Source organism: Miscanthus floridulus, chromosome 8 (assembly GCF_019320115.1).
Source record: "Miscanthus floridulus cultivar M001 chromosome 8, ASM1932011v1, whole genome shotgun sequence".
Taxonomy (NCBI): domain Eukaryota; kingdom Viridiplantae; phylum Streptophyta; class Magnoliopsida; order Poales; family Poaceae; genus Miscanthus; species Miscanthus floridulus.
The window spans coordinates 34,515,001-34,531,329 of NC_089587.1; the positions used below are offsets into that span (position 1 = coordinate 34,515,001).

The 16,329-nt window shown below is 50.7% G+C and overlaps 1 pseudogene; it reads left to right on the top strand.

Moving 5' to 3' along the window:
• Positions 1 to 11,624: 11,624 nt before the first annotated feature.
• LOC136471789 (uncharacterized) lies at positions 11,625 to 13,842 on the top strand (annotated as a pseudogene).
• Positions 13,843 to 16,329: the final 2,487 nt, after the last annotated feature.

Here is a 16,329-nt window from a genome sequence, read left to right on the forward strand (position 1 = left end):
GCTATTTTGAAGTTGTCGTCCTCGTAGGTATAAGCTGCGTATACGTTGCCCCTAAGAGTTAGAACTCCTTTCTCGGTAGGCATCTTGAGCACCAAATACCTGTAATGAGGTATGGCCATGAACTTGGTGAGCGATGGTCGACCAAGGATAGCATGGTAGGTGCCATTGAAGTTAGCAACCACGAAGTTAATGTAGTTGGTGCGGAAGTGGTCCGGGGTCCCAAACTGCACAGGTAGCATGATCTGCCCGAGAGGTGTAGAGCTCTATCCGGGGAGAACATCCTAGAACTATGCCTCGTATGGCTTGAGATCCGCCTGGGTTATCTTCAAGGCCGGTAGACTATACTTGAACAGTATATCGATGGAGCTACCGCCGTCAATCAGCACTCTATTGAACTAAACCTTGTTGATACAAGGATCGAGGACTAGGGGAAAATATCCTGGTTCAGGTATTGCGGCCCATTGGTCCTTTCTACTGAAGGAGATCTCGCGGTGAGACCAAGGAGGGAGCCGTAGATCGGTGATGTGGTTGTCGGTGTTGGCCACATTCAAGCAAGCGCGGGCGAGTAGCTTGTGTTCTCATTTGGTCTCGATGGACACTTTGCCTCCAATGATGGTGTGCACGCGATCGGTTGGCTTGATGTACTTGTGGCGGGGATCTACGTCTTCATCGTCGTTGTCCTCGTTACGCTGTTCCCCTATGTCGTTAGGCTTGTCGAATGTATCCGGAGCCTGTTGATGTGTGTAGATAGACTTGAGAACACGACAATTCTCCATGGTATGGTTTGACTTGGGATGGAGCTGGCAGGGCCCTTTCAATGCTTTGGCGTAGTCTTCTTTGTAGTTATGATGTCCACCTCCTTTTTTGACGGTGTTGACCTCGCCGTCATCTTCCCAAGCATGCTTGCCCCTGTAATCGTCACAGCAGTTACGCCACTGATTACGTTGGTCGCGGTGGTCATGGGAGTCGTTGCGCTGGTTGTGGCGGTCAAAATTGTCGTTCTGACCACGGTTGTCGTGGTAGTCGTCGTGGTGTGGGGGGTGGTCAGAGCGTGGAACCCTTGCTGCTTCTTCGATAATTATCTTTTTAGCATCGTTGGCATCTGCATATTTCTTGGCAGTGGCCAGAAGTGCTGTGACTGATTCGGGTCTCTTGCGGAGGAGCTTGTCTCGTAGGGCATCGTGGAAGCGGAGGCCAGTGATGAAAGCCTCGATTGCCTTGTTGTTGGAGATTGATGGAACCTTGATGCGCATCTCCGAGAAACGTTAGACGTACTCGTGTAGTGGCTCATCTTTCCGATCTCGAATCCGCTGCAGATCATATTTGTTGTTGGGCTGCTCGCAAGTAGCAATGAAGTTGTAGATGAAGGCTTGCTTGAGCTCTTGCCAAGAATCAAAGTAGTTCACCGGCAAGTTGACCAGCCATTGGTGACCTGCATGGCCAATAGCGACTGGGAAGTAGTTAGACATGACGTGCTCATCAGCCATGGCTAATCTGCATGCAGATTCATAGAGCATGACCCATAATTCAGGGTTCTCCTTGCCGTCATACTTCTGAAGTTTTTCGAGCTTGAAGTTCTTGGGCCATATGACTTGGCGAAGGTGCGGAGTAAACTGCTTCAAACCCGGTGGGCCGTGGGTAGTATCATATTCCATATGGTGATAGCTTTCGTGGGATGCACGATCGGTGGCTCTTTGGTTGATGCGATCGCGCAAATCACGTCCTCCAAGGTAATGGCGGAGATCGTTATTGCCATCACGGCAATCTCGGTTGCCATCCTGATTAGCCCTACGACCATGGTTATCGCGGTGATTATCGTGGTTGTCGCGGCGGTTGTCGTCCCAAATGTCGCGGCGGTTGTCCTCCCGATGGCAGTTATCATCCCGACCACCATCATGGCCACCGTTTCTGCCTTGACGGTTGTCTGATGGGTCGTTGTTGTGTGAGCCACGTTGGTTGGGTGGCTGTGAGCGACTTGAGTACTGGCGGCTGTGGCTTGATTCGACTAAGACGGATGGAGCCTGGGCTTGATTTACGATCTCTGTGGTCTGGGCCATAGTAGCCGTTAGGTAAGCTTGTATATCGTCGCGAACTACCTGGGTTTCTGGGGTATTTGGTAGCCATTGTATTGTCGCCATAGCAATGGCTACATTGGCGCTTGGAGTCCTGAAGACCTATTTGTCCCCCACCCTATCGAAGGCATTGTTGAGGTCGCATGGCTGGACCCTTATGCGTCGTGCCTCCTCTTCTGCTTCGGCTTCGATTTGTTGGTGATTAAACCGGTCAATATTGCGGGCTTCGCGTGCAAGCCTTTCTTGTTCCATTTCACCGACTGCCGGTGGTTCATCATTACTGACAACATTGATCAAGTCCCCTCACCTTGGTGGGAAAGACAGGAATTGTGGGAACCCCGGGGCGTGGTCTGGGATATCCAGATCATATTCAACGCCTTCATCGTCATGATGCTGGAGCTCGGTGCGGACAGAGGCATTAGATGCGATGCCAGACGAGGAGCTGGAGCCACCCTCTTGGACTGTGTGGATGGATCCTTCTTGATGATCCTCAATCCAGACCATGTTGACGAAGTTATGTGGCTTCGACCGAGGTCGATGTATAAAACACTAATCTGAGCAGCGTTGTATATTGTATGCGTAGTTGGAGGTAGTGTTTCATAGGCCGTAGGGCTAGGCCTGGTAGTTCTCCATCGAGGCTTCGTACTCGAAGAGCTAGAGACCCGTCGTGGAGGCTAGCCGGCGATAAGCGGAGCACCCTTCAGGAGTAGATGTGACCATGAGATCTGTACCGAGTCATGTAGGACGACTGGCCCGAGCTGGTCGGGTAGATCTATTGTGGGTTGTGGTTACCTGCTCATTAGGTTGACTTTGAATTGAACTTACCAGAGCTAGGGTTTTAGTAAGCTTGGTGCCGACCCGATCAATGGAGTCGAGCAGGTCGGTGTTGTCGATCTGCTTCCCTTTGTAGCGAGGAAGCGGATGATGGGTTGTCGGCGTGGCTGAAGACGATGCGGGCGTGGTCGGAGTCAGATCCACTATGGTCGGAGCCAGATCCACCATGGTCGGAGCTAGATCCACCATGGTCGGAGCTAGATCCACCGTGGTCAGAGCCGTAGCCGATGCAGGTGAAGCAGTGGTCGACGCAGATTGAATCCGCGCCTCCTCCGTGGTCATGGCGATGAAGTCATCGGAGCCGGTGGTCTAGGTGATCTGGCCGATGGTGAACGTAAGGCCGTTCGGCGTAGCCATGGAGCCGGAGATGATGACCATCTTGTTCACTTGGAGAGCAGTACGCACACCCCCTACCTGGTGTGTCACTATCGACGAAATATAGTCGGCAGTCTACCTAGGGGTATGCCCAAGGTAGTAGATTATCGGTAGACAGATGCGCAAGCAACAAACAAGATGGTAACGCAAGACAGACACAAGGTTTTATCCAGGTTCGGCCACAGCAAAGGCATAATACCTACGTCCTGCGTCTGATTGTATTGTTGTATATCAATAAGAGATGTTTTTTAGAGGGGTCCCCTGCCCGCCTTATATAATCCAGGGGCAGGGTTATAGATCTGGAAACTAATCCTAGCCAGTTACAATTGCCATAGTTGGTCGGATAAGGATTCCTATTCTAACCGACCAGGATCTTGCTTGATCTCCAAATCTGCTTTGACTCTTTGCGTGGGACTCCAAACAGGTTGCCCAGGCCACGCGTCGTCTTCTAGTGGACCAGACCCCCTGATCCGGGCCGGCCCAAGCCTAGCCGTAAGGGTATATGGGTTAATACCCCCACAACTAGGACCATGCTGATAGTTGTGGGTGACGCTGCTAGATATAGCAGTAGTGTTGCTGATGGCGAAGGCTTGGACAATGCTGTTAATTTGGTCAAGTAGGATTTGAGCTCGTCGAAAACTTGCTGCTGCTTGGCCCCCATTCGAAATGATCTGAGCTTCGAAGGGTTCTAAAGAAAGGTAAGCCCTTTTTGACTGATCTTGAGATGAACCTGTTTAGTGCTGCTAACCTGCCGGTGAACTTCTGCACCTGCTTTTTGCTTGTAGGTGGCTTCATGTTGACTATCGCTGTTATCTTCTCAGGATTTGCTTCGATGCCTCTCGCTGATACTAAACAACCGAGCAATTTGCCTTTCTTGATGCCGAATATACATTTGTCTGGGTTTAACTTGAGACCTCTCTTTCTTAGGTTCTTGAATGTTTCTTGGAGGTCCTGAATGTGGGTCTCCTTCTTATCGCTCTTAACCACAATGTCGTCAATGTATGCTATAAGATTTTTGCCTTTCTACTTGTCGAAAACTCCATCTGTCATTCTAGAAAAAGTGGGGCCTACATTTCGCAGTCCCTCAGGCATCCATCAGTAATAGTAAATTCCTCCTAGAGTGATGAAGCTTGTTTTCTCTTCATCATTGGGGTTCAACCAGATTTGATGATACCCCGAGAAGCAATCTAGTAGACTCATCACCTCGTAGCTAGCCACGATGTCGACTAACTTGTCTATTCTTGGGAGCGGATATGGATATTTTGAGCAACATTTGTTCAAATTAGTGAAATCAATGCACATTTGCCATTTCCCATTTTTCTTCTTGATCATTACTACATTAGCCAGCCATTCTAGGTATTGCACGGGTCTGATGACGCCGACATCGAGTAATCTCTGTACTTCTGCTTTCGTTGCTTCTGCTTTCTCTATGGACATCTTACATAGTTTTTGCTTCCTCAGTTTTGCCCCTTTTGTTACATTTAGGTTATGCTAGGTGAGATCGCGACTGACGCCTTGTAGATCTTTTGCCGACCAAGCGAATATGTCCTGGTTTTTGTGAAGAAAAGCTATCAGATTGTCTTTCTCTTCTTTTGTGAGGTTGAAGCCTACGTGCAGTACTTTTCTAGCACTAATTTTGATAAGGGGGCTTTTTGAGTGTCTTCGACAGCTTCTGCCCTTGGCCCGGCTGCCTTTTCACTGTTTGTTTGTTCGCTAGGTGGTTTCTTTGCTACTTCATTTATGAGGTTGTATCCTAGAATTGGTTTGCCCTCTATTCACCTAGACACAGCTTGATCTTCGTGTATTGTAATTATCCTGAAAGGGGATGGCATCTTCAAGCATAAGTAGCTTTGCTTTATCACCATTTTTGAATTTGTTTAGAACTCCCCTGCAAAAGATGGCAGTATATGGATAATCCATGTTGACTATGTCAAAAGTTATCATTTCAGTGCAGACCTTTTCTCCTTCTACGAAAGAGATCGGGATTACTTTCTTCCCTAAGGCGTCTATCTTTTTCCCACCAAAACCGAACAGTGAGTTCTCGGTTGGCTCTATTGTTCGCTTATCGTGGTTCATCTGTTCGAAAGGCTTGATGAAGAGAATGTCGACAGAGCTTTCGTTGTCTACGAGGATGTTGTGTACAGTAAACCCAACTATGTTTGTTGTCGCTACGAAAGCGTATGTGTGCGGGAAGTCTCGCACTTGGAAGTCACTTTCATCGAAGGTAATTGGTACCATGGACCAAGCTGACCTATTGAGCAGTACCCTTGGCGAGACGGTGTGGACTCTCCTTTCATAGTCCTTTCTGGCCCTCTTGTTTTCATGCTCTTGATTTGATCTGCTGGTGAATGCGAAAATGTGGCCTTGGGAGGGTAAGATGTTGTTTACGACCTGTTGCTCTTGGGCATTTTCTTGCTTTGCGAGCTGAGGTTGGCTTGATTGTTGTTGCTCTTGTTGTACTAGCGAGGACATAGCAGCAAAATGCCCTAAATGCTAGGGGAAATGCTGATACACCAGGAATGCCCGCTGTTGCCATATATATGGGTGCTGGTTGTACCCGTGCAAAAAGCTAGGATGCTAGAGAGTGTTGCTGCTTATCGCCAAATAGGGGCTGCCATAACCCTGATTGTTTACCATTTCGTGAGTGGTGTTGTGGAACACATGGTTGGATGTTTCGCTGCTTTTCATAGCTTCGTCTTTCTTCTTAGGCTCTCTAGCCATTTTGTTGTATTTTACAGTCTTTTGTGAAATGACCTGCATTTTCACCACACACGGTGCAATAAGGTGTCCTCTGGTTTCTTCTCCTTCCTCTGCCATCGCGTCCACCGTGGGGGCCTCGACCCCCACGCCCGCCGCGTGGAGCTTGATCGAAGCTTCTATACTGCTGGTTTGGCGGCGGCCCAGGGAAACCTTGCTCCACTGGATTATGCTCTGGCTATTCTTGCAAATTGTTGATTACACAAAAAGGTTTCATGTTTTGCTGCCCTAGGGTTGGTGGTGGCTTGGGGACCCTACCTGCTTTGCTCCACAAATTGCGTGTTGCCTTTCGCTTCTTTAGGTCATCATCTGACCTAGCATATTGCCTCATTTTCTCGAATAGCTCTTTGACAGTTGTGGGGTAATTTCTAGTGAAATGAGCTGCACACTGCCCTATGGCCAATCATTTGACAGCTGCCACTATCACCATTTCTTCTGGTGCGATTGGCACTTGTGCTTTGATTTGGATGAGTCTCTCTAAATAGTCGGATAAGGATTCGTCATCTCGTTGTATACAGTTTAGCAGGTCCCTTGTGGTTTTTGTTCCTGGGTGATATCCCTAGAATGTGGATAAAAGTTCCGCTTTGACCTGGTTCCATGAGTGGATGGAGAGGGGCTTCAAGGAGGTGTACCAATCATGCGCGATATCTTCGAGTGCCATAATTAGAGATTTAGCGAGAGTTTGAGCGTCTTCTCCTGCTGAGGTGACGGCGGTTTCATATCCTGCGATGAATTTTCTTGGGTTTGTCTTTCCGTTGAAAATTGGAGCGCAGTTTGTATCCTAGGGGCCACGGGTGTAGCTGGAGCTCCTTTGACAAGGGCGAAGTGGGATCATATGCTTCTTCATCTTCGTCTAGCAGTATTGTGTCTAGTATTATTGTGTTTCCACCTCCTTGACCGGCGCTTCCGCCTACCGCTGCTCCGTACCAGCCTCTCTCTTTCAATCTCGGCTTGCCTGATTGCTCGTTGCGTTTGTTCTGCCCTATTTTTTCGAGCCGCAACCTACTTCAACAACTATTCCTTTTTCATCCTACAGTCTGAGGATGTCCTGTTGATACTGGTCCAACTTTTTCAAATCTTTTGCCTGCTCGGTGATTTCGCTGTCTTCATCTTCTTCAACCTCCTTGCCGTTTTTGTCGAGCTCGACCTCTTCAACGTCGCCTTCTAGCGTTTCATCCCTCGATCGGGTCACTGCACCACCTTCCGGTTGCGGCTGCGACGTGGGTGGCTCCGTTGCTATTGTTGCTGCTCCGTCATTTCGCGTGGATGGTCCTGCTCTGTCCATTGATACATTCGACTCCTTAGGTGGCATGATAAGCTCGAGTAACAACCACGGTGGGCGCTAATGTTGTTCAAGGCCATAGCCTTGAAACACCAGGTTGACGCGCGAGCGAACTCAGATGCGAAATGAAGTGAAAGGAATACATATGCGAAACAAAACGGGCAATTTCATTGATCTTGTTCCTCTCTTTTTCCATTCCCCGATGGAGGTTATTTATACATGCCCGTAGGCTTTTCATCGGACTAGAATGCCTTTCTAACTACTACACATTTGGAGAATATTCCTTGACACCACGGGCTTGCCCACCATTCGGAGTTACCGCCCGCCTCGGGTAGTGCCGGTCCTGGGGGGCCCGACCGGCCCCGCCTCATGTCGCTTCCCAGCCGACCGCGTGGGTCTCGACGAGCGGGGGTTGTCGGGACCACGGAGATGGCCGGCTACTCCTCCGGCGAAACCTGCAAAACAGTCATGCGAATCATCAGAGACTATTTGCCCAGGCAAATAGCCCAAGTCATCGTAACTCCACCGGCCGCGCTCGTTCCGGGCCGGGCCGCCTCCTTTCGTCAAGGTGAAAAGATTGATCTCCTCCCAACGGCGTGGCCGTCGCCTTCGCCCAAGCGAAATGGCCGGGTCAATCGTGGATCGCAAGCAATATTGGAAGAGGGCGCTGTTGTCACCGCTGCCGCTACGCTTTGGCCGACAGACAGCCCATCGGCATGAAGCCATTTCGCTCGAGCGAAATGCTAGGCGCGCCTTTTCTCACGAAAGTATGGCAGCGGCCGAGACCCGACTGGGGAGCCCCGAAGCCGGTTTTGCCCCCAACACTAAGGAAGTTGCCTAGTCAAGTAATAGTCTCATACGTCCGATTTTGGTTGCTTATGATTGAATGGAGTTGTCTGGGTCGAATAACTTTCTTAGGCTTCCAACCAAACTTGCTTTATTATTGAAAAGAAGGAAAGTAGAGAGAACCTCTACGTCAACGTCTACGTCTCGATAGCTAAAGATAATCCATCCATCCACAAAAGAATATAACTATGAAATTTGTGACAGTGAAACTAGTTTAAGTTTGATCAAATTTATAATGGTAGTATTAATATTTATGTCTATAAAAATATATTTTATAATTAAATAAATGGTACTTATTTTAAATCATGCATCTTAATATTTTTAAATATAATTTTAATCAAAATTTCAATTGTTTGACTTTCTGAAAAGTGAAAGTTGCATTCTCCGAGGGAGTATACCGAGACCAAAGTGGTCGACACTGAACATTGGCTTGGCACTGCCAAACACACTACTCTCGAGGGCCAGCATCAGTCGTACTATGAGTTGCTCCAACGTGGCTTCGGCTTACCTCGTATTTAGTTTGTTTGGTTTTTTTTTTAAGTTGGAATAGTATTTTTCTCTCACAACAATTCAGTCAGAACCATATTTTTCAGCTAGTTTGAGCCAAGTTTCAGATCAGCGAATAGGGCCAGAAAATATATGCACATGAGTCCACGAAATTTCCAAGTTTTCTGGGCCCAGCAAGAGCACGCAGTAAGCATAGGCCTAGGAGGAGTAACATGACCACCAGCCGGCTCACTACTAAAGCCCAGGGCCGTGTATCATGCTGTTCGTTTGCTCGTATACGATTGTGGATTATAAACTAGAATAATATTTTTTTTTTCACACCAAATTAGCCAATAATAAATAATTCACGATTATTTACGGCCTACCGAACAGACTGTATATGTGCTAGCCCCAGGCTGTTGTGTTTGACTTCGGCTTTGGCCACTCGTCTCGTTGCGATCATTTAGAGAACGAATCTGGTACCAAACTCTCTGGCGTCTCGGTTAGCCACGTCTCTAGTGTCTCAGTTAGCCACGTCGCCTCTTTTTTTGGAGCGTTGGATTTTGATCTAGCCGTTTGAAACTGGACGTAACTTCCAGCGTTTCTAGATCCTTCTCTAGCGCTGTCCGCTGTCTGTTGCGACCGCCGCGTTCTATATCTCGCGACTGCCACCTCGCTCGGTCCGTTACCGCCGCCACCCTCCCAGCCGCACCACGCGCGGCAGCAAGGGAAGTAGCAGATCGTTGCTGCTTCACCCGCTTCCGCCTGGATGGCAGAACACTATTAAATCGTCTAAAACCATCCGAAATTTACTGTGCACTGTACCAGCTGAACACAGTGCATCTACAAGGTACTTGGTGCACGCCTGCTCTCCCTCCGTTCAGAGCGTTGTTGATCGGCTTTTGCGTCGTCCCTCGTCCGGCGAGCGGCTTTTGCGGTGGAGGCAACAGGCAATTGCTTGCACTGTTGTGCATGCACCTGACGGAAGAGCGGATGGAATGCAGTCAAGAAAAATGAACAGCGAAGAAGCTAACTAGGTGCCGGGCCGCTCTCCAATCCAAAATTGTGCAGACACGTAACGTGAACACTTGTGCATAAAAAGAAAATTTCTAAAATCATAGAAAAATAATCGTACATCTTAAAATTCTAAAACTTGTTATATATCTTTGCTATGTGCCGCTCTCCAGTCCAAAATTACAAACCAACGACATAGTATTTGTGCTTAATCAATTCGTATAAAACAAATTATAGAACAAAAAAAAGATGCTGAAAGCACCGGGCACTGTTGTGCCCATCTTGTAGTTCGAGAAAAAGCTATATAATATACTTGTTATTGATTCAAGGAATCCTACCTAATCTTTAAGTTGGGAGCTCTCATTGGTTCAAGTCCTGGTAGAAGCAAATGTGTTAGTGGTGGTTTTGTGCACTATATGAAGGGTCTCTTTGGCACGGATCCTCCTGGCTTCATCTCCCACCTGCCATGCCAAAAGGGGTTTAAGGTAAATCTTCATTTACTCCCTTTACCTACATACCTAGATAAGCACTTGTCTACGTAAGTATCTGGAAGTTGATTTATTTTGTACCGTGAGGGAGTATTATAGAATGCTTATATATTCAGATGTTCACTACATACCAAATTCTCAAGACTTCAAATAATTAACAATCAAGTTGCGATTTAGTACAAATTTGGCATATACCCAATATAGTATTTGTTTGTTTCCATCGCTCTGTTCGTTTGGGCTGGTTTGGCTTATAAGCCATGGCTGAAAGTACTATTGGCTGGTTTGGTATGAGAGAAAAATATTATTCGTTGGCTGATAAGCCAGATACGAGCAAGCGAACAGGCAGTGAGATTTCTACATGCCCATCAAAAAAACACTAGCTATGTCGGTTGTGCTTCGATGAGTAACATGATGAGATAATGAGATGAAATGTTATTTAATTATCTCTGCTACCTCTGATACACAGGTACAAAAGCATAAATATTAATAAAATAATAAGCTATCTGATTTTTATTTCTCACTTGCATACTTTTAATAAAATAATAAGCTATCTGAAGGCCGGGTCTGATGCAAGCGGTAGAGTCTTACTGCCTGTGACCGGAAGGTCCTGGGTTCGAGTCGTGGTCTTCTCGCATTGCACATGCGAGGGTAAGGCTTGCCACTGACACCCTTCTCCAGATCCCGCACAGAGCGAGAGCTCTCTGCACTGGGTACTTGCATACTTTTAATGTGAAACAAAGATAGAAGTGCCCAATACGCAAATATAGTAATTGTATTTGAGAATATTTTACCTTTATATTTACACATATCTAAATCACCAATTGTCCTGAAAATAGGCTGTCACGTACTAGTATATAAGGGATATGGATGTTTTTAGATAGACCTTCCATTGCCACATCATGCGTTATCTGCTATCCCAAACTTCAATTTATTTTCTTCATGTCTAATCTAGCTATCCAATTACAGGAACTACAAGATTAACAATGGTCACCTTAATTAGAGATGGCATGGCAAAATCCAAAATTTGATTTATCTGATTACAAACTTGAAGATCAACAATGGTTACCTAAAAGATGATGCGCAGCAACGCTGCGCCCAAGATTTCTAGTTTTTTTATAAACTATAGCGACTCTTTTTATGGCATTGTACGTACAGGTATGTATCCCCTTGCTGCAAGTACTCTCTGTCATCCATCATAAAAGGCGATGCCTTTGCTTCTGTGTAACACACAGAATCGTGTCTTTAACTTGGCTTGTCGTCCACCCTTCTCCTCATCAGTCCTCACATGCATCCACCTGACCTTCATTGCAGCGTAGTCAGCCTCAGCCATGAGCCATCACATGCATGAAAACAAAGGTGTTGTTATATATACCGCATTTAGCTTTGAAGCCTGCAGAGCTCTCTCTCCATATTTGCTCATTGCGAACAAGGAGAGGTGGACAAAGGGAGGAAAAAAAACTAGCCACCCCCATGGCCTCCAGCCTCGTGAATCTGCTGCTCATGGAGGTGGCGGCCATCGTCAGCATTGTCCTGCTCGCAATCCTGGTTGTGCTGAGCTCCTACCGCCGCCGCTCCGGTCATCCGGTACTCGGCCTCTTCGTCTGGGCCGCGTCCACTCTCTTTCTCCCGCTCGTGTCCTACGCCGTCTCCGCGGCGGCCAAGTGGGACGCATCAGCGCGCGTCCCGCTCCTCCTCGCGTGGATCGTCTTCCTCCAGATCCTGCGCAACACCATCGACACCGCCCGCTCCTCCACTTCGACCATCAGCAGCAGCGGCTCCAACGGAAGCAAGTTCCGGCCGTCGGTCGAGCAGCTGGCGAGGATGGGGTGGGTGGCGTTCCTCATCATCAGCAGTGGTGGTGCCGCCGGGAGCCCACTGCTCACCGGCGTCCTGCTGTGGCTGTGGGTGCTCAGCCTCCTCAAGCTCATCCACAGGCTCGTCGCTGCCGAGCTCGCCAAGAACTCATTCGCTGTCGGCCTCAACTCGTACCTCGTCGCCGACTACATGAAGCAACTCCATGGGCATGGGCATGGTCAGGCAGGCCAAGGTGGACTAGAAGTGCCTCCTCCTTACTTTGTGAAGGGTGAGGAGAAACTGCCTATCAAGCCTAGGCCGCATGGGTACCACATTGACAGGACTACTGCAGCTCCGCCGTCATTGTCCATGGACCTGAACGCGGGGCATGTCGTCACCGTGGACAAGATATGGTCGCTTTCCTCGTCCGGCGACCCTCTCCTCGCATCCTGCCCGCAGATCAAGGACCTGTGCCTCTCTTTTGCCCTGTTCAAGCTGCAGCTCCGGCGGTTCATTGGGTGCCCACTCGCCGAGGCCGGTTGCCACCGTGCCATGGCATTCGTGCAGGACGGGCTCCTTGCTGGTAGTGGTAGCCCAGAGAGGGTGTTCCGGGTGGTCCAGGCCGAGCTGTCCTTCCTCGCCGACTTCCTCTACTCGAAGCTCACCGTCTTCTACGCCAGCGGGTGGTGGTTCCCAGCGCTCAACTCAATCCTCGTGCTTGCCACGTGGATCAGCTGCCTCGCGGCCGGCGGCGCCATCGTGCACGACATGACGAACCCCCGGCACGGCGCTCGCCCAGGACTACCAGAACCTCCGGAACTACCTGCAGCACCACGACACGGTGTACCACGTCATCGTTGGCCTCGACATACTCGTCTCCGTCTCCTTCATCGTCTGCATCGTGTTCACGGAGGGGTGGGAGATCGCCAACTACGTCTGCTCCGACTGGATCAAGGTGTCCGCCATCTGCGAGTACGCGCGACGGCCGACGTGGCGGAAGTCGCCGTGGGCGCGTCGTAAGCTCAGCCGCCTGCTCTGGCTCCGGCCCATGCAGCAATGGGACGACCGGTTCTGCCAGGTGTCCATCCTGCAGCTTCGGTTCTGCTACTGCGGCTGCGTCTCACGGCAAGTCGACCGGATCGTGAAGAAGACCGTCGCAGTGCCCGCGGCGGTGAAATCCGCCATTGTGGTGACGCTCAGAACAAACAAGGGTAGGCTCGGGAACGGCGAGCGGTCCTTGCAAGGCAACGGAGTCGCGGGCAACCTCTTCTGGGCTTGCCGTATTAAAGCCGGCGACGACAATGCCGTGGACAGCCTATCCGAGCAGATTCTCGTGTGGCATCTCGCCACGAGGCTGGTCGAGCTCAAGCGCTCCGAGGGAGCTCATGGTGGCAAACTCGACAACGACAATAATGACACAGATGGGGAGAGCGACCTCGACCTGGTGGTTGTTGCTACACGGCTGTCCCGTTACTGCGCCTACCTGGTGGCGCTGAAGCCGGCCCTCCTGCCGGACCACCGCGCGTGGACGGAGGAGCTCTACGAGGGAGTGGTGGAGGAGGTGACGAGGGTGCTCGCGCGCTGCGCGGGGCCGGTGGTGACGTACGAGCGCGCCGCGACGTGCCTCGGTGGGAGCATGAACGCGACGTTGAGGAAGGCGTCCAAGCTCGGGCGGCAGCTGGTGGAGGAGGTCAGCGACGAGGCGTTGTTGTGGAAGGTGGTCGCCGACTTCTGGGCGGAGCTCATCCTCTACCTCGCGCCGTCGGAGAACGTGACCTCGCACTCCAAGTCGCTCTACCACGGTGGCGAGTTCATAACCGTGCTGTGGGCGTTGCTCGGTCACGCTGGCATTGTTGGGCGCCCGGAGACTGACAGCACTGATATCTCAGCCTAGAATCGATTCTTTCTTCTTTTTGTACTTGCTTTACATATGGGAAATTGTACATACATATTGCTCATTGTTGTTTACATTTCCTCTTCCTTTTTCACATGCACAAATGGAAATTTGCTTTATATAGGATGTAATATGTATTGGCCTAACAATCATATAGCTCTAGGCATTTTACTCCTATTTTGCTACAGTGGTGACTAGTCTCAATACGATTCGTGCACCATTCCCGGTCTTCCCATTGGCCCACGTCTACGGTAAAAGCTAGGCCGTCGGATCGGGCATCAATGGTCAAGGGGATGCTGGAGTTTAGCAAAGACCTGATATCACATAAATATGAAAATAAATGTAATATCGGGGGATAACATCAATGGTCAAGGGGATCCAGGCACCCACGCGTGACGCGTGCCGACAAGCGATCCCGCGCGGGCCCCACCTTGCCTCACTCCTTTCTCCCCACCTTTGTCCCGCGGTCGCCGCCACTCCCAGGAATTTTTAACCATCGCAAACAGTAAAACATCTAAGATTTTGCCAATTTTATTGACGTAGCACGGCACGCGGGCATGCCAGCGCGGCAGCGCCCATGAGAACCACTACTGGGCATGGGAAAAAGACAGTTTTGCCCCTATTGTTTCTCCCCTATGCTGGCTGACGCGTGGACCCCACATGTCAGCTCCTCCTTCACCCTCCTGCCGTCACCATGCCGCTGCCTCCGCTGCTTCTCGTCCTCGGCTCTCGCTACTGCGGCGCCTGTGGGTGTCTGCTTCGCCGGTGATGGCACGCCGCACGCGAGCCCTGCCGCGCTAGTCGCCGCGGGCGAGCTCCACCGCTGGCGAGCCCGCCGCGATCTGTATCCTGTATACACGCACGCACGCCCCCGGCAAATAAGTCAGCGAACGACGGCGAACCAGAGGGCGGGCGTCTCGGCCGGCGGCCGTAGCGTGCCTGAGCTGGGTCGTCGCGGCCCCGCGCTCCGCGTGGCGGGATGGCTTGGTGATTGAGAGGGCGCGGACCGGCCTTCCGTCGATCGCGTGCTCGTACGCATCGTTAAAATTTTCCCTGGTCCGACGCGCGGCGCGGAACGTATCTAACTCGCCCGCCTCTGGTTCACCGTCCACGTCTGCCCGTGGTGGCTCGGGGTGGCCGCCTGCCTAACCTCACCTCACTTCCGTTCGTTTGTTCTGGCCTGTGACCCAACCCATTTCGTACGAGATACAAGCATGTTTACCGAACTTATTACTGCCTGCGTCCAAAATAGTGCGTTTGGTCGAATTAAACCTGATCATTGGATCTATCGATCTACTACAGTCCTTTGAGCCCCGCCGCGTGGCGCCTTCCCATCTCCGGCGAGCGTGGCCTTGGCTCCGACGAGCGCGGGCAACTGCGGTGTGATGGCCGGCTGCACGAGCTCCTCCCCTCCCTAGCGGCATGGTGATGGCCGGGGTTGAGGAAAGAGCTGACATGTGGGGCCCACGTGTCAGCCAATGGAGGGGAGAAACAACCGGGGTAAAACTCTTATTTTTTTCATGCCCAGCTGTGGTTCTCGTAGGCGCTGCTACGCTGGCATACCGCGTGGCGTAAACGTCAGCAAAAGTGGCAAAAATCGTTTTTTCAACATATAAAACTAGTATTGCGAGAGGTGCCATCGATGGAAAAAGTTAAAAATCCCCCCACCGTTGCCCCCAGGCCGGTCGCCCGCAGCTGGTCCTCTGCTCCGCTGTCGCTGCGCGCCTGCCATGGCGTCCCCGGCACCCTTGGCGTTGCGGTCGCGATCCTCCCGTTCCCTTCCCCATGCCCACGCCGCTGGCTCCTCCCTCCGCACGTCTTCGTCTTCCCTTCTCCCTCCTCTCCTTCATCTGCAGCCCCTCACGCGCGGATATGGGGAAACCGAGGCGGGGACGGTCGGCCAGTGCCCCCCCCCCCCCCCCCCGTCGCTGATGTCCCGCTGGGCGCAGCGAATGAATGGCACAGGTACATCGGATGGCCGCCGCAGCTCAGCAAACCAACGGAGCACCGAGCAGCCCGGGGTGCCATGGAGCACAGTAAAGCCCACGAGCTTCCTGTGTTGCAAGGTAATGGGTTAATGATTGGAAACTCCATATAATCTGTAATTAAACTAGGGTTCCTGATGAATCCTTTGTCGATAGTTCAGGACATATGATTTCATCTCATCCCTCCGACCAAACATACAAACGGAGCCGTTCCATCCTTGCAAGCAAACGTAACATGAAACCATTCCAATGCTAAAAATTGGAATAGAACCATTCCATTCTACCTCGCTCCCAACCAAACACATCAAAAGATTCTGGACACAACAGGACCTTTAAAACTTATGTTAACGATCCAAGGAAATACATGGTAGAAAGTTACACATGATCAATTAAATCCCTCCCCTCGCGCGCGGATATGGGGAAGCCGAGGCGGGGCTCAGGTAGACGGTCGGCCGCACCAGTGCCCCTCCCCCGCCCCCGTCGCTGATGTCCCGCTGGGAGT